This window comes from Physeter macrocephalus, chromosome 8, assembly GCF_002837175.3.
Source record: "Physeter macrocephalus isolate SW-GA chromosome 8, ASM283717v5, whole genome shotgun sequence".
NCBI classification, from domain to species: Eukaryota; Metazoa; Chordata; class Mammalia; order Artiodactyla; family Physeteridae; genus Physeter; species Physeter macrocephalus.
The window spans coordinates 88828656-88853355 of NC_041221.1; the positions used below are offsets into that span (position 1 = coordinate 88828656).

Genomic DNA, 24700 nt, shown 5'->3' on the forward strand with positions numbered 1-24700 from the left:
TATCTTTGAATACAGACGGAACAATATGATGGAACAAGTTATTAGAAGATCAAAGTTTTGTTCCAGACAAAGAGAAGAGTAAGCGTTAATGTGCTGAGGTAGGAATAAGCCTTGATGTATTCAAGGAAGTGTAAGAAGGACACTGTAGATAAATTGTTGTGTGCAAGAAGGAACATAACAGGAAAGGAGACTGGAAAAATAGCAAGAACTGGATGATGAAGCCAAGAATTGGGAGTTCTAATTTGGTTTTGAGTATGTTGGATTGCTGAGAGAAGAGTTTAGATGGTTAGTAATAAAATGTAATATGACGGAGGTTTTATAAGTTCCTTCTGGCTACTGTGTAGAGAAAAGAGTGGAAGCTATGAGATAAGTTATGAGGCTATTTCAGTAGTTTAAAAGGGAGATGGAGGTGACTTAGAAACCAGTGGTAGCCGTAAGGTGGCAAGATATGATTAGGTTCAGACTATACTTTGAAGGAAGAACTGGACAAGAAAAGTTAGAAAAGCAAATTTTCAAGGATGACATATAGGTTTTTGTTTCATGAAACTGGACTAATGATGTTGTCATTTACTGAACTGAGAAACATAGTACGAACAAATCAGGGAGATGAAATAGGAGTTCTACTTTAGTCATGTTACTCTTAAGAAACTAAGAGATTTCCAATGGCAATATTGAGTAGGCAGTTGATGAAAAAATATGGATTTCTAAAAAGAGGTTGAGACTGAAGATATAAATTTGAGAGTCATGAGATTAGATGAGAAAATTAAGGAGGTATTATAAATAGAGTAAAAGAGATGGTTAAAGTCTTGGGATATGCTAACATTTAGAGTACAAACCAGAAAGAGAATAGACTGTCAGTGGTTTAGTAATATCAAGAAAATCAACTGAAAAAAGTGTTCCAAGAAGTGAGACGTGATCACCTGTGTTGAGTTCTGTAAAGAAGTGATGAAAGATAAAGATCACTCATCGATTATTGTCTTGGCAACGCAGACCTTGTTGGTGACCTTAATAAAAGAGGTATTGATTGGGCTTTAATAAATAATTTATTTAATAAGTATTTAATATATTATATAATATATATAATATGCATATATTTATATATAAATAATATATACATATATAAAATACATATTTGTATTATATACAAATATATGTAAAATATATAGTATATATACTAATATATAAATTATAATATGTTTTATGTATATATATATATATATAGAGAGAGAGAGAGAGAGAGAGAGGGAGAGATTACAACATGATTGTATGAAAATGGAAATGGTCCAGTAGAGAGGGATAGATAGTGTAGCAGGGAAGGAGGTAAATGGGAATGAGACCTAGGCACAGTATGGAGAAGTTAGACTTAGCGGGAAGCAGGGACATTTCATTCATTTTATCAGGAGATAGGTCAAATGTATATTGAAATATTTGCAGGAAAGTTGGTAGTTTCTTAAAATTAAAGTTCATTAATATTAAAGCTCATTAATGTTAGAGATAGAATCATCAGCTAAGAGTGAGTAGATGGAAGAGGAATTGAAAGTTAAGGAAAAGGCATGAAATAGTCTGAGAGAATGGGAAAATGAATTAACTAGGGAAATATGTAATCAGAATGCCCAGCTTGCTGAGGGTCCACTTGATATTTGTGGTTGTATATTTATGTGAAGCCATTCACTATGACTTTATGTTTGTAATTTTTTTAAACAAAATCCATTTGTGTAATGGATTTAACCAGGTTTGGAGTTTTGCTAAGAGAGTACAATAGAGAGAGGAGGAGCTTTGTAGCAAAGAAGTAATTATAATGTACAATTTGTAGGATAGGACTATGAGGAATGGTGGCTGAGGTAGAGAGAAGAAAAGATAAACAAGATAATTGCCTAAAGGACAGGAGGGCCAGGATTTCAAATGGACCATCTATATGGATGTTTAAAATAACTAAGATTGATGCTAAGAGTAGAGGAAGACAGTGAGCCAGCTTCTAATGCCAGTTCTATCACTTATGTCTAGCACATCAGTATATTCCTCCTCTTTCATCTACTCAAGGATATGGCTCTAGAAAGTTTCCCCTCCATCTTCTGCCTCCCTTTTCTACAGAAAAATTCTTACCGGGATATAAACATGCTATTATTTTTCCCATCATGAAAATCAAAATAAAACAATGTAACAACAAAGGAAATCTCTTAACTTCTTAGCCCTTTCGAGGTACCTCCTCATTTCTCTACTCTCTCTTTGAACAAAATTCCTTATAACAGTTGTTTATATCTACTGTTTTCAATTAATCTCTTCCATTTTTCTCTCAAATCTTTTCCAGTCACACTTTTATATAAATGAATCAATGAAATAGGAAGAATAAACAGAACTTTGGTAGACAACTTCAAGATGATGTTACATGTTTGATGGCCTGAGCTGAAAAGAGTTGGGAGTTTTTGAGGGAAAGAGAGTGGAAATTTTCTGTAAGTAGCAAGAGCAAAGGGAGTATCTTCTTCACTTTCAGGCTCTGTTTTGTGGCATGTGGGAAGCAGACATCCATCACTTGAGAGGGAATCAGGGGAGGTAGAGCCCTCATGGGAAACCCAGCTTTTGGTTAAAGAGATATGATAAATGGAATGCTTAGTAATTCACGTTCAGAATGTAGGAGGTTTTGCTGATGGCAGGCCATGACTTTTGGAGGGCACATTAAAAGAGTATGGAGTTGGGTGGGATGAGGATTGGGTTAGATTCAAAGATATATGGAAAAGAGAGTTAGGCCGTTGATGAATGATTCTGGGGAATTGAGTTTTTGTTGATGACTGAGGTAGATAGGTATGTAAGCCATGGTAAAATTGGTCCAGATGGTCTTTTAGGGAAGGTGGGTATCACTTATAACTATAGCTTCCTTTTGGGGGTTTGTCTTTTAGAGTGATTATACTGGTGAGGCTGTATATATGCAGTGGTAGCTGTGGGGTGGGGATGGGAGCTAATAGTTCTGGTTTATGGCAAGAACATGAACTTAATAAAACAAGAGTCTTTGGGCCTCTCATAAATTCAGTTGAGGATCATGTAAGGGCCAAGGGAATGTTTTATCTAACCAAGAGTCACAGAATGCTAGAAGTCTAACTTAAATCCAGCATAACCATGAAATTCATAGATGGGAGTGGGGAATATCATGGATGAGCAAAAGCACATGGAGCTTTGTGGCCATTCTTTAAATCCTGCTGTGGGTGCTCAAGTTGTATGGTGGTTGGGAGCAACTCCTGTTCATCATCAGGCTCTGCTGCTTATTCCCAAGATGACATTTGCCTCTGTTTCCTCATGTATAAAATAGGGGTCAAAATAGAAATTAGCTTGTAGGCTTATTATGAGAATTAGACAAATATATGTAAAACAGTTAACAGAGTGCCATGTAGCAAAGAACTACTAAAAAAATCTTAGTTCATAATCACTGAGGAGGCACATCACGGCTCTCTGTTAGTGGGCTTAGTGGGATCATTGCATCTTAGCATCAGAAAGAGCTTAAAGGTAATGTAGCTTAAGGAAATGTAGTCAGTTCCAAAACTATGGGAATTTTTATTGTATTTATTTTATATCTAAGTCATGTGTTTATTAGGAGCACAGTCTGAAATGTTTAAGTCAAAATTCAGCATATAATTTGTTGATTTAACAGTGTATGAGAAGTGGAAGCTCCATGAGAACAAAGACATCGCTGCTTTTGTTCATTGCTGTGTCCCAAAAGTCTTGAACAGTGTCTGGCACATATAGTAAGTACTTAATAGTTTAATTCATTGTTGAATGAACTAGAGAATATAAATATTCTTTGGTTTGATCACTGTGCTAATGTGGACAAGCTTTGGAGTACTCCCTTATCTGGGCAAGTGTAATTAATTTGAGCTATTGCATGATCACGGAGTCTATCCTTAACTATCATAAGGGCAGTCAAGTGGCAAATTTGTGGCTTTTCATGAGAAGGACTGGGCCCACCAAGGGAGGAAAAACTCTGCAATTAAAAAAAACCCTGGTACTAATAAAAATAGCTAACATACGGTCTAAAATACATGTAAATTCATTAGTATGTGCCAACACTGTTAGAAGTAGTTTATGTTTATTAACTAAGTGTTCACAATAACCATGAGGGAGATTCTATTAACATAATCATATTCACCACCATCATCATCAACATTATCATATCATAATTATCTTCAACATCAGCTTCATCATCTCCATTTTATAGATGATTAAATGGAGGTGCAGCAGAGTTAAGTTAGTTGCCCAAAGTCACCCCCTAGTTTGTTGATTTATGGCATAGCTATGATTTGAATCCGGAAAGTCTGGCTCCCTTCTCCTTGCAATTAACCTCAATATTGCAAGGAAATACCTCTCTGGTTCATGGTCTAGCATACAGGAAAGATAATATCATTAACTTTTTCTTCTTCATCTTTAATGGGGAAAGTGAAAATAGTAACTACTGTTTTATTGAGTGCTCGCTATGTGCCAGGCACCATATTAAGTAAGTAACTTAAGTTATTTCTGGTCCTTACAAAAACTCTTCAAGGTGGGAATTATTATCTTCTCTTCTTCATTTAAGAAACTGAAGCTAAGGAGGTCATAATTTCCTTAAGGTCATAGAATAAATTTTTTCTTTGGAATTTGACATAAGCTAAATATATGCTCTACATTAGTTTCTTCATTCACTCTGTAAATTTATATTCAGCACTTACAGTATGTTAGGAAATCCAAAAATGAAAAAGACCCAATCAAATATGAGGCTTTAGTGTATATTTGTTGTATTTCTTACTGCCTAAATTCTAAATAGCCAATTAATTAATCAATTAATGGTTTATTTTGGAAAAAAATCCCCCACTATATGAATCCTGGCAGGAATTTGCATTTTGCCTTCAATTAGTAGAGATGAAGAAGTCCTCTTCCCTCCCACTTCTAGGCTACTGGAGATCAAGGATGTGGTCAGTGCTCTGGTCCTGAGACTAGAATATTGAGGAAGTGGTGTAAAAATTGAAGAGTTGAAAAACTACTCAAAAAGATACAGTGGAGTTGAGAATCCAGGGGCCGTGGTGCCACTTGCAGACTTGTACCCAGATTGCTTTCATCTTTCAACCTTGGACATGATTGCATTTGGCTAGCTTCCCTAGGTCCATGGCCCCTTTTTGAGATGGGCTCTCAAATTTCCTATTGATCCTATGAGCCATCTGATATTCTTCAACAAATTCATTTTCCACCCAAGTTAGGTAAAGTGCTTCTTGTTGTTTGTACATAAGAACTCTGACAAATTCATGGAGGTAAGACATGTACAGAGTTAGAAAAAATAAACAACAATAATCAACTATGGCACGAGCCAGAAGAAATATATAGTTATAAAAGTGCGGAATATGACAAGATAATTAGGATTAATGGAATAGTTGACCTAGTTGACCTTGGAGTAGAATATCAAAAGATGGGCATGAGAAGGCAAAGAGGTGAGAAAAGTAGGCTTAGAGGTGCAGTGAGGAGCCCATATTGGCTGGAGTATAAAATATTTAGAAGAAAATAAGGGCAAACGAGGTCATATAGAAAGCATTGCTCACCTCTCTAAGCCTAACCCTTACACATAACATCTTTCATTCATTCCTTTCCTCGATTCTGATATCTTGCTTTCTTCTTCATATTGTTTCAATGTCTGTCTTTACTGACAAAAATATGTTATTCCATCATACAAATATTCTCTAGTCTCCTGGCATCTTGAGGAGACAAATATATACATTTCCATATGTTTTCTCTCAAGCTACTATCTACTTTCTGCTTTTCTTTCACCATTTAACATATTTAAAGAACAGGTTACATTTTCTTTCTTCATCTCTTTTTTATTTTGCTTCTGATTTTTTTTAAGAAACAATACACAGATACTGCTAAATCTTCCCCATCCTCTCTCTGTTCTTTCCCAGATGTAAGTATCAATACTGTCCGTAATTTCATGTGTTTATATTTATTTGTATAAATAACGCATATGTACTCATAAACTTAAATGACATTATTATTGGTAAGTTTAATAAGTGTAATCATACAGTATATGTAATTTTGCAATTTGCATTTTTACTCGATTTTTTTTAGATATATCACGTTTTCTTATGTAATCCTTTAGTTCATTCATTTTAACTGCTAAATATTTTTCTGCTGTTTGAAGAAACCACAATCTCAATTTGTTTTCCACTGTTTACTTCAGTCTTTTGAATATTGGTTACCTCCTCTGGTTATCACCTGCTAACTGTAGTTATCACCTGAAACTTCTCTTAAAAGTCACCAAATCTAATAGAGTAAAAAAAAAATCTTCATTTTAAATCTGCCCTGACTTTTGGTGCTGTTAGTTGCCTGCCCCATTTTCCTTGAAATTCCCTCATCTCTTGACTTTGTGAAAGTATACCTTTCTTGCTCTCTCTGTTTTTTCCCCTTTTTTTGTTGTCTAAATGTAGTGTTCCACAAAGTTCTGTCCTTAGTTTTCCTTGTTCTCTCTCCCTTAACAATCTCATTTGTCCTGTGGCTTCACTTCCCAAATGACTCTCAAATCTATATTCAGTTTGTTTCCAGTTTTCTGCTGGACTTTGCCAGCTGGGTGTCATGCTTGACCTAAATTTGCACTTTTTTCTCTCAAATTTGTTCCCCTTTCTCTGCTTGCTATTTAAGTAGCAGTGGCATCATCTTAACAATCATCCAGGCTCAAAATCTTGGAATGACTTATAAGTCCCTTGGGCTTCATCAGTTGCCAGGACCTGCAAATTACTGTTCCATTCATTCTGCCAAATTGGTTCCCACTGCCACTGCCCTAGTTTAAACCCCATGACTTCTAGGCTTTTCACAATAGCATAACTTGTTTCCCTGCTTCTAAGTGTCTTTCCGCTTCCTAGGCATCCTCTATCCTGCCTGATTAATTTTCCTAAAGCACAGTTCTCTTCATAATATTTCCCTGTTTGAAAGCTTTTAACAGCTCTATATCGCCTATAAAATAAAGTCCCAAATCTTCAAGTTGGAATTCATGCTTCTCTGCAAATTGACTTGTTTGCCCTCCAAACTTATTTATCACTTCTTCATTTAATATGCCACATATGCCTATCAAATGGGACATCTCATTGTTTCTGTACCTGCCTGAATGGTCTAGGTTAAAGTATGGTAATAAACTACTCCAAAAATCTCAGTGTCTTAAGATAACAAAGGTTTATTTCTCACACATATTACATAGTCATTTCCAGTCAGCAAGGATGTTCTCTGTTCATTGCAGTCACTCAGAGACCAGCCTAAGGGAGTAGTCATCATTTTAAATGTTGCCGGTCTCCACATCACAGGAAAGAGTGGAAAGAGCTTTCGGGGATCTCACGTTAGCAATTAAATGTTATGGTACCAATGTGACAGATGTCACTTCAGTTCACAACCCACTGGCCAGAATTGGTCATTTGGCTCTAACTAACCATAGGAGAAGCTAAGAAATGTAAACCTACCATGTCACACAAGGACTAGAAAGCCAGATATTGGTGAACAGTACTAATGATCACCACAGTCCTCAATGGCCATCTCCATCATTTCCCCCCCTGTGGATCATTGGTCATGAAATTTAAAATGTTTCGTTCTTCTCTTCCCTTGTTCAGATGCTGCTTATCCTTAATCCCCAGTGCAGCTATCATCTCTTCAATGAACTGTTTCCTAATCTTTTTAGACAGATATAGTCTCCCTCTGCTCAAATTTTCCATAGCTCTTTATTTTGAAATAATCATTGTTCTCTGTTGTTGTGCATTTAGATACTAGAGGTCAGGATGCATATTTTATTCACCCATGGACACATGATTTTTTTTCAATTAATACCCATAGGAGTGTATTTTAATCACTTGGAGATATGTTTTTGGGGTAGGGGCTGGCTTCTTTTATAATCAATTTATGGGTGAGATATTCCTTATATTATCTGTAAGGTTGGATATATATATATATATGTAATATATGTATATTTATATAGCTTATGTATATATACATATAGTTAGCAGCTCCTAGCTACTATGGTATAAATATAGAGTAAATTAATTATGAATCTGCCTTATTCTCACTCTTCTCACTCTGAAAATGCTGGCAGTGCTATTATAACTCTTTTCACTCTTCTTTTTTGATAAATGGTATGTTTGACCATTGCCCTTCGGTAGCAGTGAGATAGATAGCCCGAGATCTTTTGTGAGTGAAATATTTTAAGGATGTCCATGAAAGAGAACTGACAAGAGGAAAGTTAAAGTACTAAAATCCTATCCTTTTGTCCTGCCTCCCTTTCTTCCTTCCTTCCTTCCTCCTTCCTATACCAAAAACGTATTGGGCACTTGTTCTGTATCTGGTATTATGATAAAATACAATATAGGGTTAGGTACAGATCCCTGTCTTGGTGGGATCATATAGTCCAGAAAGAAGAATGACACACACAGCCGCCCTCCAGTATCTGACCTGGAAATCACTGTTTCCCCAACTATATACCTGGCCAGTGTCCACCCATGTTTTAGATAACTGCTTAGATGTTTTATCCTTTGGAAAGCCTTCTTGATTTCTCCAGTATAATCTAGCACTTTAATAATACTGTGGAGAGAATAATTCATTATTTTTGAAGAAAAACCTCAGAGACCAAAGACAGTTTTACAGAGAAAACAATTGAAAAAAGTCTGAAGAATGAATGGGAGCTCACCAAGAAAAGCAAGAATAAAGGAAATTGTGCTCACCCAAATGTGCCAAGTGATCGGTTGAACATAGAAATCTATGAGTATATTAGTATTACTGGAGATTAAATTGTAAAAAATGTCATGTGAAAAGAGGCTAGCAGATGTGCAGGAACCCAATTCTTGGTGCCATGCTATGGGTAACCTCTGAAGGATTTCAAGAAGTGAAGTGACAGGGTCAGATTTATTTTTTGGAAACATCACTTTTGCTTAAGTATGGAGGATGAACTTGAGGCAAATGATATTGAAGGCAGGAGAACTATTAGAAGACATTTCTAAAGCTTAAGATAGAGATAATTAGATTTGAAAGTAACATGGGATTACTTTGAAAGTAACGTGAAAGAAATTAGAAAAGAAAATAGACATTTAGGTGAAAAAAAAAGAAGACATTTAGCAGAAAAAAAAAAGAGAAAATATCTGGTGATAGCCTGATTGGAGTGGGCAAGGGAGGAGAAGAAATTGAGAATGTCACTTAGTTTTCTGACTGGGATGGATGAATGGCTGAAGACCACAAATGGAGATAGATAGGACAAAAGGGAAAGCAAGTTTCGAAGTTGAGTTGGTTAAATTGGAAACCCCAATTTTCTGTCTGAAGAAAGGATTTGCATTTACTGTCGAGAATAAAAACAGGAGTCGGTTAGGGGTTTTGAGTGGAGTGACATGTTTTGAATTACTACTGGGGAAAATGGGAATGGGAGCTAAGAAAAGGCAAGTAAAACCTTTATGAGCAATGGAGAGAGGCAAGGTGAAGTTGAAGGGTATAAACATTTAGTAGCCCCAGTCTACAGAGTTATATATATTTTTTCAACCAAACAGGGTGGACAATTTGTATGAATGATCCAGGGTTAAGATATATGACGAAAGGATATAGTTGCAGAGGAGTTGAGGGTGTTTGTGAATCTATGAAGAGAAGGAAATGAGGCAACTAAGGAATAACGTGAAATCAGGAGGGGTTCTGAGCATTCTACAATGTGGAAGAGTAGGTATAAAGAAAGTGGTTCCAGAAAGGAGGCAGAAAGGCAAGGGATGGTCAAAGAGCAGAAATCAGAATTTCTGATTTCTAAAGTGGGGAGAAGTTTTAGTTTCTGAGAAGATCCAGGAGGAGAATTGAAAAGGAACTAGGGGAGAAGAGGAGAGGGAGGTCAAGCCCTCTGGAATTGAAGGGATTGTTGATGGATGTGAGAAGGTATTGGAGAGTTCTTCCATATGGGCATTGAAATTGTTCAGGATAATATCAATAACAAGCATTCAGGCAGAAAAAAGGTGTGATCCAGGAGACAACCTCATTGAATAAGGGGGCTATAATATGGAGGCCAACAGATGATATATACAAGGAACAAGTAAACTGATCTTTAGGAGGATTTTTTTGTTTTTTTTGGACTAAAGTGTAGGCACAAAAAGGTCTCTTGGGAGAAACCTGATCTTGTACATAAGGGTCAAAATGAGGAGGGGGATGGATGAGGAGGGGGATGGGGACAGTTCATGATACTGAGGTGTGAGAGCATGAGAGTGCTGCAAGAAAAGTACTGCCTTTGGGGAAAAGCCAAATTTGAATTGGAGCAAGGAGGTGGAGGGAACATTTTGTGTTCTGTAAACAGGTAGAAGGTGTAGGATTTATCTCCTGAGATAAGTTCAGAAAAGAAAATAACTCAAAAAGTGGAAGAAAGAACAGAACAGATGTCATATGAACAGCCAAAGATGGTGCCTGTGGCTCTCATGTTGTTTAGTTCTTTATAGCAGGTTAGGACCATTAGCCCAGAGCCTGCTGGCACCAAACTCACATTCTTACACATCCAGTTGCTTTAAATATAGCCCAAATAAGCATAATAAGCATACTTTTAGCCATTTAGAACCTGCCTACTTTACACAGCCTGTGAATCTGCGCCTGAAGTCTGCTAACCATAGATAAGACAAACCCTGTGGCTATAAAGGACCCCACACTGCTGCTGCCTTTGGAGCTCTTTGACCCAGAGACTCCTCACTTTGCTGCTGAGTGACATCACCTTGATATGCAAGCCCCCTCTCTGGTTTCCCCTTCTCCCCTGGGATGTCTCTTGTCCTGTTCCCCTCTGGATGGTAGACTTGTGTCACTGACTCTGGAAGGTCTCTTACTGGGCTACTTCCCCCTCATACAGCTCTGCCCAAGCACCACGCATTAAAGCTTGTGTGTTACTATCTCTCATGGCCCTGCCTCTTTCTTGATCAAGCTGCAAATCCTTGAACTTCCTACAGCAGAGAGGACAGAACAGAGCCTGAGTGATCATAGTCAATTATAGGGATGAGTGACATGAATGTAATTGACTGACCCTGAGCCCAGTTGTTCTGATGCTAGACCTTTAGAGGCAAGAGATGGATAGAAATCTACAGGGGCTTCTTTCTGGTACTAGGTATTATAAAATATGAGTACTAAATTAATTTAACCAAGGAAAACATAACACTAACTGATAAATAAGGGTGGCTTAACTTCTGCTCTTTAGAGAAATAAAAGATAATTATGGAGGAAAGACTATAATAAACACTATATTCTTCAATCAAATTGACATGCTCCTAAAAACTTTCATGAAAATTTATATATTGCAATATATCATATTTTATGAACAATCAATTTATGTAGATTTTTATATGTATTGGGGAAAACTATAGCTTTGGGAATCCGATGAGGTATCCTTTTGCAAAATAAATGAATGTTTATTTTATTTACTTAAATCAAGGTGCAAAGGAAAGGTTTCAATTACTAAGTGGATTTTAAGTACTAATACAGTGATTATGAAAGTGCATTCAAAATAGAACTTAGTGTTTGTATTAGTTTCCTATTATTGCTGTAACAAATTACCAAAAACTTAGTGGCTTAAAAAACTGATTTATTCCCTTATAGTTCTGGAGGTCAGAAATTGAAAATGGGTCTTACAGGCTAACATTAAGGTGTTGGCAGAGCCATATTCCTTCTGGAAGCTCTAGGGGCAAATCGACTTTTTTGCCTTTTCCAGTTTCTTGAAACCATCTGCATCTTTGCTTCATGGCCTCTTCAAGTGCATCACTCCAACCCCTGCTTTCACTCTCACATTTCCTCCCCACTGCTGGCTTTGACCCTCTTGCCTCCCTCCTATAAGAATGCTTCTGTTTATATTGGGCTCACCTGCATACTTTGAATACTCTCCCCTTCTCAAGATCCTTAATAACATCTGCAAAACCCCTTTTGCCATGTATATTAACATATTCTTAGGTTCCAGGGATTAGGATGTGAACATCTTTATGGGGGCATTATTCTGTCTACCATAGTATTGAATGCCCATTTTGAACATCAAAGTCTTTTGGGATAAAGGTAAATATCAGAAAATTAAAGTTTTAAATTTTTTTCATAACCAAACATTTAAAAGAAGAATGATCATTAAAGTTTGACTTTAGGATTTTATAATAATTATTCTTTGAATCTCAAAACACTGCCCAGGATTATCTGCCCCATTTCATACCATTGAATCTTACTCATTATATAACCTATTGTTTGGCTGCTTAAGTGAGGGATGAGTAAATGGATTTAGATAAAATAAGAACCAGTTTGATCCTTTCTACAAAACGTTTTTTAAATTCTTATGGTTCTCTTTGAAAGGAGTTTCCCCCAAACTTTCAACATGTATGGTTGGGTATATTCGGAACTCAAAATTTCACTTAGGAATAAAATCTATAAAATTGTGCTTACTGAGAAATATAGGTTGAAGTGTGTGTAATGTGTGTGTATATTGTGTTTATGTTAATGTGTGAATGTGTGTTTGTGGCGGGTAAATAGTGCGTCGAGGGAGCATTATAAAGATATTTCCCAATCCATTCAAAATAGGAAGAACTAAAGCAGGAGGGGATGTGTATGGAGAGTATGGAGAGCACCCGGGTCAGGGGCAGGAAGTACTACGAACTTTGTTTCTTTAAGTTTTTAAGTGTCTACCTGAACCCAAGTTAAATCTTATAAATCCTGGCATGGAATTCTACAGTATAACACTACGGTTGTTTTATTAAGTATCAGAGCTATTAACCTGTTGCACAATCCTAATCAGTATCCTCTGGTTCAACTTGGTGAAATAGTAGCAAAATCATATAAACTCAGGTTTTTTGCTTTGCATTTTAAATTGATATGTAGTCATGTTATGATTGCTGAAATTTCCTAAAGTAACGTATTTCTTGAATTTAGATTTTAAAACGTTGTATCAAATTTTTAATAGAAAAAATATCATTTTTTAAAGAAAATATGTGGATAGGTCAACACAAAGGCTTCTTTCACCCTTCTTGAAAGTTTAATTCTTTGTCAGTCATACACCATTCTTCCTAAGAATAGAATACTAATAATTTCTGCCTGCAGAGAATCATGAAGACTTGGTAGTTAATGAAAACTAACTGTGAAAAAGAACTAAATCCAGCACTTTATGCTATCTAATTATCTCAGCATAATTAACTGTTTGCTAGATTTAGTGCCCAAATCCTTTTTTCCAAACTTAAATTTCATAATCCTGTTGATTACACAAACATGAAAGTCTATCACATATGTGAACTAGAGAGAGCACATAAGGAATAATTAGGTTCACCTGGATTTCTTTCTTTCTTTTTAACTTCATCTCCACCCCCTAAGCTTTGAATGCAAATTTAAAATATTGCTTCTCTTCAGACAATCACAGCATCATTATTTCTTCCTTCTCACTAAAATGCAACCTCTAAGATGTATCTAAATAAAAACAAAGAAATCACACATTTGAAGATAATTAGTGCTTTTGCTTGAGAAAGAGTTATCCATTCTCAAGACATGTTTCCATGTCCATAGCAATCAGTGTTTATCACTTGGGTATCTCCAAACGCTTGATCTGAGGTTCACATTTTACCCCCAAATGTATTAGTTTGTAATTCATTAGAAATGTTTAAAGTGTCAGGGAATAAGGGAGCAAATAGTCCATCATACTTTCTTTTTGACCACTAATGCAAGTATGATTAAAGCCATAGAAAAGGCCAGTAAATGAGAAAAATGCAAATGTTCATCATATTCCATTGCTGTTTTGACACAGCAATTAGATTTGTGCAGAACAGCGAGATTGTTCCAATTCTATTCTCCCAAACATAAGTCTTAAAAAAAGAGGTTACATTTGTGACTGTAGCTCGTGGAGCATCCAATCTGGCATCCTGAAAATCCATATGTAAGCCACACTTATATCTTAAACCTGTCAAACAAATAAATGTACAGAAGCAGTAATTTATGTACTTTATAGACTGTTTTGCCCTTTTAGAGCAAAAGCCTAATTTTCAAGTGTTGCTATTTTAACTTCTGGCAGTGCCTGGGAGATAACTGAGGTTCAAAATGTGAATTTTACAAGTAAAATGTGATTCAAAAATTGATTTACCCTGTTCTCACTACATGTGAGACAGAGAAGAGAAATGCTGGGTGTTTGTGAGCTTTAGGCAAGGGGAAACATATTGCTAAGTACAGAAGCCACGCAAAACTTTGCGGGTTTTCAGTTTAGAAGTGAACTTGAGCCTTTCCCAGTTCAAGTTCTGTTTAGGGCCGGCAAAACATGACTTTCTGATTCAAAGAAATAAGGCTTAAAAAGGCTTATAAAACAGGCTCACAGGCTTCTTGTACATCAAATAGCTCTTACACAATGGCATTTAGATGATTTAAGTGTAAATGAATCAAAGACATATGGATTGCATTTCCCTTGAAATACTCATGGGTTTTAAAATGAAGGGAAAACACACTTGCCAAAATCCTTTTTGGGTTGTGCTGCATCAGAAACATTTGGAAATGTCTTTAAATGTTTAGAAGAACCCCAGATACTGGGTTCAGTCACCCCTGGGGATTAAATCAGTATCCTTCATCCAACGATAACCAAGCCCCCATTTTGCAAAGACATTTCTTAAAAACATCAAGTCCCTAACCTGACTCTCCTGAAAACGGACTTTCTTGAGGTTTGAATTGCTAATTCAATGATAGGGTCTTATTATGGCGTCTTCCCCAGAGACAAGGAATCCATTCTGTGTTATTGAAGCCACCAGAAGCACATTTCAACTTTACCCAGTTTCTCAAATGTGGTTAAAAATGTAAGTTCTCTGTTCTGGAGGTAGAAAATTAGTGGTTCTAAGGGTCCAAAAGGAAATCAAATTTTCAAGCTGAATGAAAGGACTACATGATCGAGAAGATAAAAAAGGAAAACTTGTTTGTTCTCGAAACATATGCACAAGTTCTGACATCATGTGACTGTTAGCATACTTAATTTTTTAAAAAAAGGAAAAGGAAGAAAACTGGATGGTTAAAATGTCTTTGGAGATAAAAAGAGAGGTTTTGAATGAAATGCAGAAATAAATTAGATTTCACGGAAATGGATAGTTTCATGAAAATAGCTAAGCAGAAATAAGAACAAAATACCAAGTACAACACATTTAGAAGACTGATGCATAGGAAGGTGATGTGTTGAAATGAATGAAACATGGATTGGCACAAGAGATAAACAAGACATTAAAAGGAGCTAGAGAAGGGAGCTATACTGTTGGAAGAAAAATGTGTTAGATATTGAAATCAAGGAAAAAGAAAAGAAAAAGATAGGATAATGCCTACGCTGACAGGAAGGCTACAAAGGCACTTAGTAGCCAAGGGAAGAGTAAGAAAAGACCATCTAAAACGTGTGAGGGGCTGTTACTCAAGTCTGTGCAGCAGAACAGCTTATGTTAAAAATACTAGATCAGATTTTGCATGCAGTTCTCATGTAAGAGGAAACAGCTTTCAAAATTGTTTGATGATCTCCTGATAGGAAGGTTAACAGGATTATCATACAGTTCACTGGAGGATGGACAGCAACTCTCAGCGTGTCCCTCACTCAATGTGTAATTCCAATATTCTCCTTCACAGGGAAGTGTAAAATCATTGTGCCACTCAAAGGCATTAGTTGGAAAGTTGGTATGTTTTTAATGAGGGAAATTGAGCATAAAGGGAAAATAAGGAAGGGAAGAACATGGGTACAAAAACCTGAGCTCTTTTAGCTTAATTTTGCCTTACCAAACTATAGCCTAACTATAGGGGTGTCTGGGGAGCTGAACTTCTCTTGAGGTTTCAATTTGCTCTGGTCTCCTCTCACTTCTGACTGAGCTGCTTGTATCCTAGTAACTAGTGTGACATTCTCTGCTGCTCACATGTTACTGCTCCTCTGTTCTGCTATCCAACCATTTTCTTGTCAAAGTGGAGAAGTACTCCCCACCTTCCCTTCCGTTATGCAGACCACAAAGCAATATTGCTTGGTATTGTCAGTGTCCTGTGGAGACTCTAATGAGAAAGGTCTTCACGGTAGCCTCCCTCTGATAGTTGTGGCTTTAGTACCAGCTGGTGTGGGAGAGTGGGGATGGGGAAGGGAGGGAAGCGGTCCAAAGAATACTCTGAGCAATGCCCATCAGTCACGGAATAATGACCCATTATTTTTGCCCTAGACTTGGGTTCTCTGACTTCTGAGAAACTGTATTAATCAGAGTAATTAGTGCCAGGTGCTATAACAAACAACCCTAGAATCTTAGGGACTTTACCCAATAAAGGTTTTTCTTCTGGCTCATATCACAGTTTGTGTGGCAGGCAGCTTCCCATCCCACGACTGTGGAATCCCAATTCTTCCATCCGGTAGTGGGATTCACCTTCTAGGGCCTCTTTTCAGAGCCCATTGCTGTATTATCTGTATTTAGCCAGCTGACCAACACAGAGTGAGGAAGATCATATGATGCATTTTTATGTCCATGACTGGAAGTGATGAACATTACTTCCATGACATAGCACCAATCTAAATGCAAAGGATGTGGGGAAATGTATTTTTAATGAGTGCCCAGGAGGAAGAATTGTGATTGGTGAGCTTTTAGGCAGTTTCTGCCACATTGACCAAGAGGTATTTCCATCCCTAATGCAAATTAATCCTTAGTGGGCCTGTCTTCTTAGCCATTGCCATATGTTCAGATATGTCTGAGGTCATGCACACTGTTTAATGTGGAAACTGAGGCATGTTATTTAGATATACATAGCTAATAAATGACAGAACTGGAATATGTCTCAAATTTGCCTGAATCTCAAGTTATGTTCTCCCCCCAAATTTTATACTTTGGGGAGTAGCAATAGGTATGAGAACAGACTGGAAGGAATCTGATTTCTTTGCACCCCTGGAGCCCTCTGAGATACCAGAGCCTCACTGGTATCAAAGATTTGGTACAGTTGGTACTGTAGGTAAGATAGCTAAAGGTAATCCCTACAGAGGAAGCCCTGAGATTGATATTGTCTCATAGTAGCAGGGGAGTGAAAAACACCGGGAAATAGTGAACACTCCACCCTGCCCTCCAAATTGAGTGTGGTAAATGGCCATGTCAAATGGCCTTGGAAGATATCTTTAACTATCTCTCTTAAAGCTGAAGCAAAAAGTCAAGGGAAGGCCATTGAGGAAGAAAGACATATAATATATGAGATTGAGCCTGGATTTAATGTTGCTTTTAAATTTTAGCTTTACTTTTTTGGTAGCTGTGTGGTTATGGATGCATTACTTAACCTCACAGAGCCTCAGTTTTCTTGTTAGAAAAATGAGGGTAGTGAAACTTAACTCACAAGGTAGTAAAAATTAAAGAAGTTAACAAGGGCAGTATGTATAACAAATAGGAGGCACTGCAACTAAGGGTTACTTCATTTTCCCTTTTTATTATTTCTTTTCTTTCATTCATCAAGGGGAGGCATCAAGGTAGAAAAATAATTCTCCTAAATGTCATGGAAAATAGATGAGACAAAATGATAAGTTACTTAATTCATTTATTTATTCATTAATAAGTTGTTAATCCATTTCTTTATTCATTTATCCCTTCACTGAATAATTTGTTTGTTCTTTCATACATTTACCAAACATATTCTCACTAGAGGCAAAACATCATTGTAAACACTGGGGAAATTCAAATGGATAGCATGGACCCTGCTTTCAGGATCTGTGTCTTCCAGTTGAGGAGACAGGTGTGAGAACAAGTCACGGAAATTACAAGGTGGAGCATGATAAATGACAAAAACATTTTAAAATTAAGTACTGTGATAGTGCAGGAGAGGGAGGATAGAGCAGGGAATGTGAAAAGTGTAAGAGAATCAGTTGCATTTGTGTTGGGACTTGAACAGTGGTGCCTCTGGGGCTTCCTAATAATAGGAATTTTGGAGCAACAATCCTACTGGCAGAAGCAAGGGTATTTCTTTTGAAGCTACGTTTACATAAGAAGAACACCAGTGTTCTTAGAATGCTTATTAAAAATCAAGGAGAACTGAAAGATGCTTTCACTCACAATTTTCTTATAAAAATCACAAAATTAAAAAAAAAACTTATAGAACATTCTTTTTTTCTTTTTACCTCTTTGCCCTCAAAATTAATAATAATTAATATTTTTAGTTAAGTTACTTAAGGGGCTGTATTAATCAGCTTGGGCTTCCATAACAAAATACCATAGACTGGGTGGCTTAAACAACGGAAATTAATTTTCTCACAGTTTTGGAAACTGGAAGTCCAAAATCAGGTAGCCAGCATGGATGGGTTCTGGTGAGAGCTCTCATCCTGGCTTGTAGACGACTGCCTTCTCAATGTATTCTTACATGGCAGAGAAGGAGCTCCGATGTCTCTTTCTCTTCTTATAAAGGTACCAGTTCTGTTGGATCATGGCTTCACCCTTATGACTTCATTTAACCTTAATTACCTTCTTAGAGTCCCTATCTCTAGTAAGTCACATTGTGGGTGAGGGCTTCAACATATGAATTTGGGAGAGATGTAATTCAGTCCGTAGCAGGAGTGGTCAAAAGCTCACCTTCTTGGAGCTCTCTCTGCTTTGGAAACATCAGTATGATTCCATTTGAGAACAGATTGGAGAGGAAACGGGAGCAGCACAATATCTGCTTTACCAACTGATGTCTCAGAGTTGTCAAAATTAAAAAGCTCAAATATACAATTCCAGCTTGATTTGCATACTTGTCAAAGGCGATATCTATTTGAAATAGTATAGGAATTGACTTTATTCCTCCCTTCTAGGTAAACCTATGAAGATTCTCATAAGGATAAAAATATAAATTTTATCATTTTCCAATTGCTGGTTTTATAGAATATCCACATGTTTTTTACAGATTGGTAAACATTTTTATAGCTATGTTGGATTTTGTTTTTCTTGCAGGTATTAGAAATTTTTCAGCCTACACAATTTAATCATGACTAATGGCATGTTCTCAAAAACCAACATGCATGGCTTGTAGCAATAAAAATAATTACTGTTGGTTGCCTAAGGAGGGTGGGAAGAGTCTGAACTTTCACGAGAATTTGAGAGTTAATTTCAAAAGGGTAGCACCTTTCCAAATAGACCACACATTTGGTAAAACTGTTGCCAATAAAATATGCAAAAGCATTCCAATTTCTTTTCTTGTTTAAATCATGTATCATGACTAAAATTCTTCTCTGTAATTCACATTCAGTTCTCACCTGTTTTGTGTTGAATACAGCTGCATTGTGCTATAAAAAGAAATTTAGACAGGGTATCTGCTGGTGGTAGACTGTTTTTGTACCCCCTCAGTCAGAGGGGGCCATCCCTTTGGAAATCACGTGGTGTCCCCTTTTCCCTCTACTTTGGCATCTTCTTGCAACTGAAAGTATGTTCATCTGAACAATGATGACTCTGGAAAAGGCAAAGAAATCAGAGATGGGCCAAGCGCAGCTTTAGAGGTGTATGTGGAAGGAGGGGCAGGGCCATGAAGGTACTTTATGAGAATTAAGAAGAAGATACCACTTCCTCTGGTTAGACACAGTCCACCCCATGCCAGGGTGTGTGGTTTGCAGACAGAGAGAAAGCTGGATTTCAGTTCCCATATGCCCCTTTAGGTGGGCAACTGTCTATGGTGGTCTTGGGCAGGGCCAAGTTAAGGCCTAAATTGAGGTATCAGCTTTTAGCAGTACTTGCTATTATACTTTGCACACAGTAAGTAGTTGGAAAATGATGATTATGAATGAATAGTTTAATCATCATTATATGCAAACATTACCCAATCCTTTGCAGAAAACCATATTCCAGAATGAGTTTTCAAGTCCAGATTCTAAAAGTTTTCTATTAATCTAGCAGAAAACCATTTAGGAGCAGCATAGTAAATTTGTAAAATTCTCCTCTTGAATAAGATGAATGATCATCTCAGACAAAAGGAATCGGTGTTATTTAGTCAGTTTTCTGATCTGTCCAAGTCTATTTGGATTTGGGATTATTTCCATTTTTGTGTAAAATTAAGTGCTATTTTTCCTCTCTCAAGTCAGTTCAACAAACCTTTGTGCAAAGCCAGAGTTTAAGATGACTATTGTAGGCCCCCCTGCTCTTAGAGGATTCTTCACAACTAGAGGGGAGTTGCAATGTGTTCTTGAAGGAAAACACAATGGTTTCCCCCTTGGGTCCAGGACTGGCTACATAGTTTTCAGAGTCCCAGTGCAAAATGTTAACAAGGAAGCAATGAGGTAGGGAAGTTAATCTCGACTTCCCGCCAGCCAGTGGGTGATCCCCAAGGGATCACAGCTTCTGTGCTGGGACACAGTACCTGGATCTGAGGTGAGCCAGAAGCCGCCTCCCAATCCAACCCATACTGGGGCACTGCCAACCCGGGGAAGGGAGAGGCACCCACTTGCCACCCCGAGGTGCTGCGGGTACAGCTACCAGTCTGCATTCATGCCTGGACCACAGCTTCAGGGAATCATAGCAGATTCAGTTTTTGATCTTAGCCTTAAAGAATCTTATTTCTTTAGGTCTGGAAGGGAGGAAAAGGCAATACAGGCAAAGGCTACTTCTGAAGGAAAAGCGCAGTACGAACACCCAGGCTTGTTTTAGGGAATTCTGGTCAACAGAGGGCTCTGCTGGTGGGAAACGGAGTGGGGGTGGTGCTAGAGATAAATCTAGGATGACATTCTGTTGTTCAGTAATCATTTATTAAGTGCCTACTATGTCTCAGCCCTGTGCAGCTGATACAGTGTTGAGCAAAATCAGATTCATTCTTTACTCTCATGAGGCTTACAACTAATAAAAAAAAATTAGGGTCAGATTGAGGAGATTCTTGAATGTCATTTGTATAAAGGGTTTCTCTGTAGACCTGAAAATCTCTTGAATCAGAAACATTTGTCTTTTGTCTCCCCAACCTCTACTACTGCCACCTATAGTTTAAATTATTTCTTTTTCTACATTGTGTTTACTGCTGTTTTGCCCTATCTCTCTAATGCTAAGAAATAATATATTTTTTGAATTTATTTTTTACTCCTTTCCATTCTTTATTATGAGTAATAGTGAAGACAGGAATGTGTTACTGAGGCAGTCTTTGCCAGAGGTTACTTGTAGTTTGGTTGATTGGAATTCAAAGCATATTACCCAGTGTTAAACTTTGCTACCCAGCCCTTAGGAACATATTTAACCCATATGTACCTGCAGTAAATACTGCAGAATATAACTGCCACATGGGAAAATGTTTCTGTAGGAAAACTCTCTCAAGGAATTCTGAGAAAATAAAGTTCGTGACTTACTGGGAACAGGTCTTTCCAGATATAAGGATGCAAGGGATTCCCTTTTTGATCATTTTCCACAGCACCTCAAGCCTACTCTCTAAAGGGAAGAGTGGGAGCTAAGATTAACCCTGAGGTTAGGATGTGGGTGGAGTGAAGGACAGAAGTGTACGGGATACATAAGGCCATGGAGAAGGGGGCAGAACAGGCTTGGAGAGAGTGGAAGGTACAGAATTGGGAGACTGTGGATAACAGTGGATACCTGAAGAATTAAGGACCAAGAAATTTGGAAGAGAGGCAGAAATTAGGAGGAAGAGGGTCAACTTGGTCTTATTTCCTGTCCTGGCTGTACTAACTTTCTGCCCAGCTACTGAAAGCCATCTTGGAACCATAGCAGTTGGATTAACAGGAGCATAAAAGAACATAGGATGTCTGAAGGCCAGGGGTAAACCCCAGTTTTCCCATTTAGTTTTGTGGCCTTAGGTAACTTACTTCACTTCTCTGAGGTCTGGCTCCCTTATCTAACAAATGGGTGACACTAATGGCCTCAGGCTTATACAGTTATTTTAAGGAATAAATGAGCCTATGTGTGTGGAATATAGAATGTAAGCCCTACATGGGTAGAGAATTTGTCTTGTTCACTGCTGAATTCTCAGTGCGAGAAACAGTTCCTGGCACTCTTCAGGGGCTAAACAAATACATATAAAATTAATGAATAAATAGGATGAGATTTGTAAGTAGAGTGACATTTTTAAAAGTATAGTCCAGGGGTTGTTCACAGCTGATTAAGCTACTCTAGTGGTTACAAAAAGAAGAGATTCTAGAACAGTGTGTTTGTCTGAATTCAGGTCTTAACTCTGGCACTCACCATCTGTGTAACAGTGGGAAAGTTTTGGCCTCAGTTTCTCCTTGCATGAAATTTGGGTATAGTATTCACTATATTATGGGGTTATTGAGAAGATGAGATGAGATAATGCAAAGCATTCTTGTGCCTGGAGTATAGTAAGTGTTCAGTAAATTTAGCTGTGATGATGATGACAACAGCGTTGCTGGTGAGGGCAGTTCTCAGATCTGCAGGCAGGTTTCAAATTACGCAGAGACAAAATCTCCCTCTACCCCTGCTCCAAAGCCAGAGCAAGGAGCAGGTGCTCTCTCTGTGAATCTTCTCTAGCCATTTTGGAAGGGTATGTGTGGCCCCGAGTCTGGCAGGGACAGAGCTGAGCAGAGTTGTTCACAGCAAATCTGCAATGATGATCTTCTCATCTGTCTTCTAAGCTGTGGGCGGCTCCTTCTTTGGAAAGCAAGTTATAATCAGAACTTGGAACAAGCTACCCTCCAAACAATGCTCTCATTGCCTTTTCTGCCATTTAATTAATGCCAGTCTAATTTTATAGAAAGTATATAAATATGACTTATGCATATTTGTACCTATATTTTCCTGTGAGACTCACCACAAGGTACATGGCCATGTCAATCATATCCTTCTGATAAATATCTCTGGCCTGAATACTTAACATTTATAGCCACATTTGGGGAACCTAGCAAGTAGAGGGAAGGATATTGTTTAACCTAACCTTCAAGTTATCATTGACTAGTACCAAAAGGTGAACCTCCTATTTCTTCCGGATTATATTTTTCTTTGGGAATCTAGGTAGATGTCAGCTGATAGCTCTCAAAATTCCTTTTACTAATGCTTTCCTTCCAGTTCTTGTCAGTCCACCTCAAGAAACAGACAGTGGTTTGTATGCTGCCATTTGAAGGTTATGAGGACACAATCCATGCATTCTGTTTTTAAATTCATTTTTAGTGAATATAAAATTAATTTAGGCAATGACTTAAATGCACTCAAATCCTGAAAGAGTTGCATCATAACCCCTGCAGGCTTAGTAAGGACCAGTTGGGTGTAGTGGAGTGACCTCGTTGAGCTTTTCTACAACTTCATTTGCACTGTCTGCAAGCATGTGCACTAAGGAGCTGATTTTATTAGAAGTAACTTTGAAGAACGAGTAGAAAAGCTTTTTCTTTTTACCAAACATGGATTTTAAAAGTTACACAGAAATCAGCATTGTCAAGTCACATGAAGTGCAATTATAAGCAGAAGGCTTGAAACCTGTTTTTGCTTAGAGCCTTTATTTGATTGAGCAGAAACAACAGCAATAAATTGTATTCAAAAGCACTTTTGATTCCCTTACAACAGTTTTATTACCAAGAGCGGGATCTACAAAACATCCCCCCCTTTTTCATTTGGGTCAATTGTCTATGGGCTTCCCCAAGCATCCAAATCCGTGTTTACAATTCTGAAGACAAAGGATTGTTCAGACTCTAGTGCCCGACACTTGGAACTTGGTATTATTAGACAATAATTGGAGCACTGATGTTACATTTTTATTTTCTTGAAATCTGTAGAAATAACAGAGTATCAGAGATTAAAAACCAAAAATGTGTCATTAAAATATTTAGCACAAACATTCCTGTTTTGTCTTCCTCCTGAAATTTTCAGTTTTATTTTATCTTTTCCCTATATTCCCCTTTCTCCAAAATAATACTTTTAACATTTTGCAACCCTAGGTAGTCGGGGCTTACAATCAAGACTCAGTAGGAACATAAATGTCAAAAGCAGGGCAGTAAGTTGAGGACCGCATCTTTGGCTCACACTTCACCATAGGGATAATTATTGAATGGCTGTAGTGGTATTTGATTTTTTTTCCTGATATTGTCCTATCATATTAGATCTACTACCTCACTGATTCTTTCTTGTCCTTTTGATAAATTACCACCCCAGAAATATATGACTTTCAGCATTTCCCAAATCCTTTGTTTAACTAGTGTAAAATCATATTTAGGATCTACATGACAGAGGATATGTGCCAGTTACAAAACTATCATTTTGTTTTTATGTTTTCAACAATCCCATCAGGTAAGGTAGCCAAGGCAAGTGGCAGCATCTGTCTGTGTTTTAAATGTGACAACATTGAGATGTGGACAGGTTAAATGGCTGGCTCATGGTGACCTAGTTGGTGACATGGCAGCAAGAGGAATTCATGCCTCCTGATCCCTACGTATAAGATTCTCTTTACTGACCTGCACAAAATGTTAATTGTCAGATTAGACGAACCTCTAAGTAGAGGGTTGGCCAATTTTGTGATGAGACAGCTATCGGTAGCAAAGGACACTAGTTCCCTTAAGTTTATTATGGCAGTCCTGGACAGCTAGCTCCCTGGACACTCTCTTGAATTAGTGTTAAGGTGTAATGGTGATTTTGGGCATGCTAGAATATAGCATCAGAGACCTGGGGAGGTCCAGGTAGTGGACTGGAATAGCTGTAGCTATTAAATATCTAGGTCATCCTTTATAGAGGGTTGTAATATATACTCTAGCTTCTGATTTCAGTGCTGACAGAAAGGAAAAAAAAAATCCATCTTGCTAAAATGTAGTCAGACAGCAGTTTGTCTTTCCAAAACATTATTAGGTATTATT

The 24700-nt window shown here is 37.5% G+C and overlaps 1 long non-coding RNA gene across 1 annotated transcript in view; it reads left to right on the forward strand.

Annotated features, from left to right (window-relative positions):
- Positions 1 to 1487: 1487 nt before the first annotated feature.
- Positions 1488 to 24700, forward strand: part of LOC129392334 (uncharacterized) — a 186490-nt gene continuing 163277 nt past the window's right edge. Inside the window, exons 1-2 of the long non-coding RNA XR_008618075.1 lie at positions 1488 to 2450; positions 3641 to 3734. This is a non-coding gene — a long non-coding RNA (uncharacterized lncRNA). The remainder of the gene's footprint in view (positions 2451 to 3640; positions 3735 to 24700) is intronic.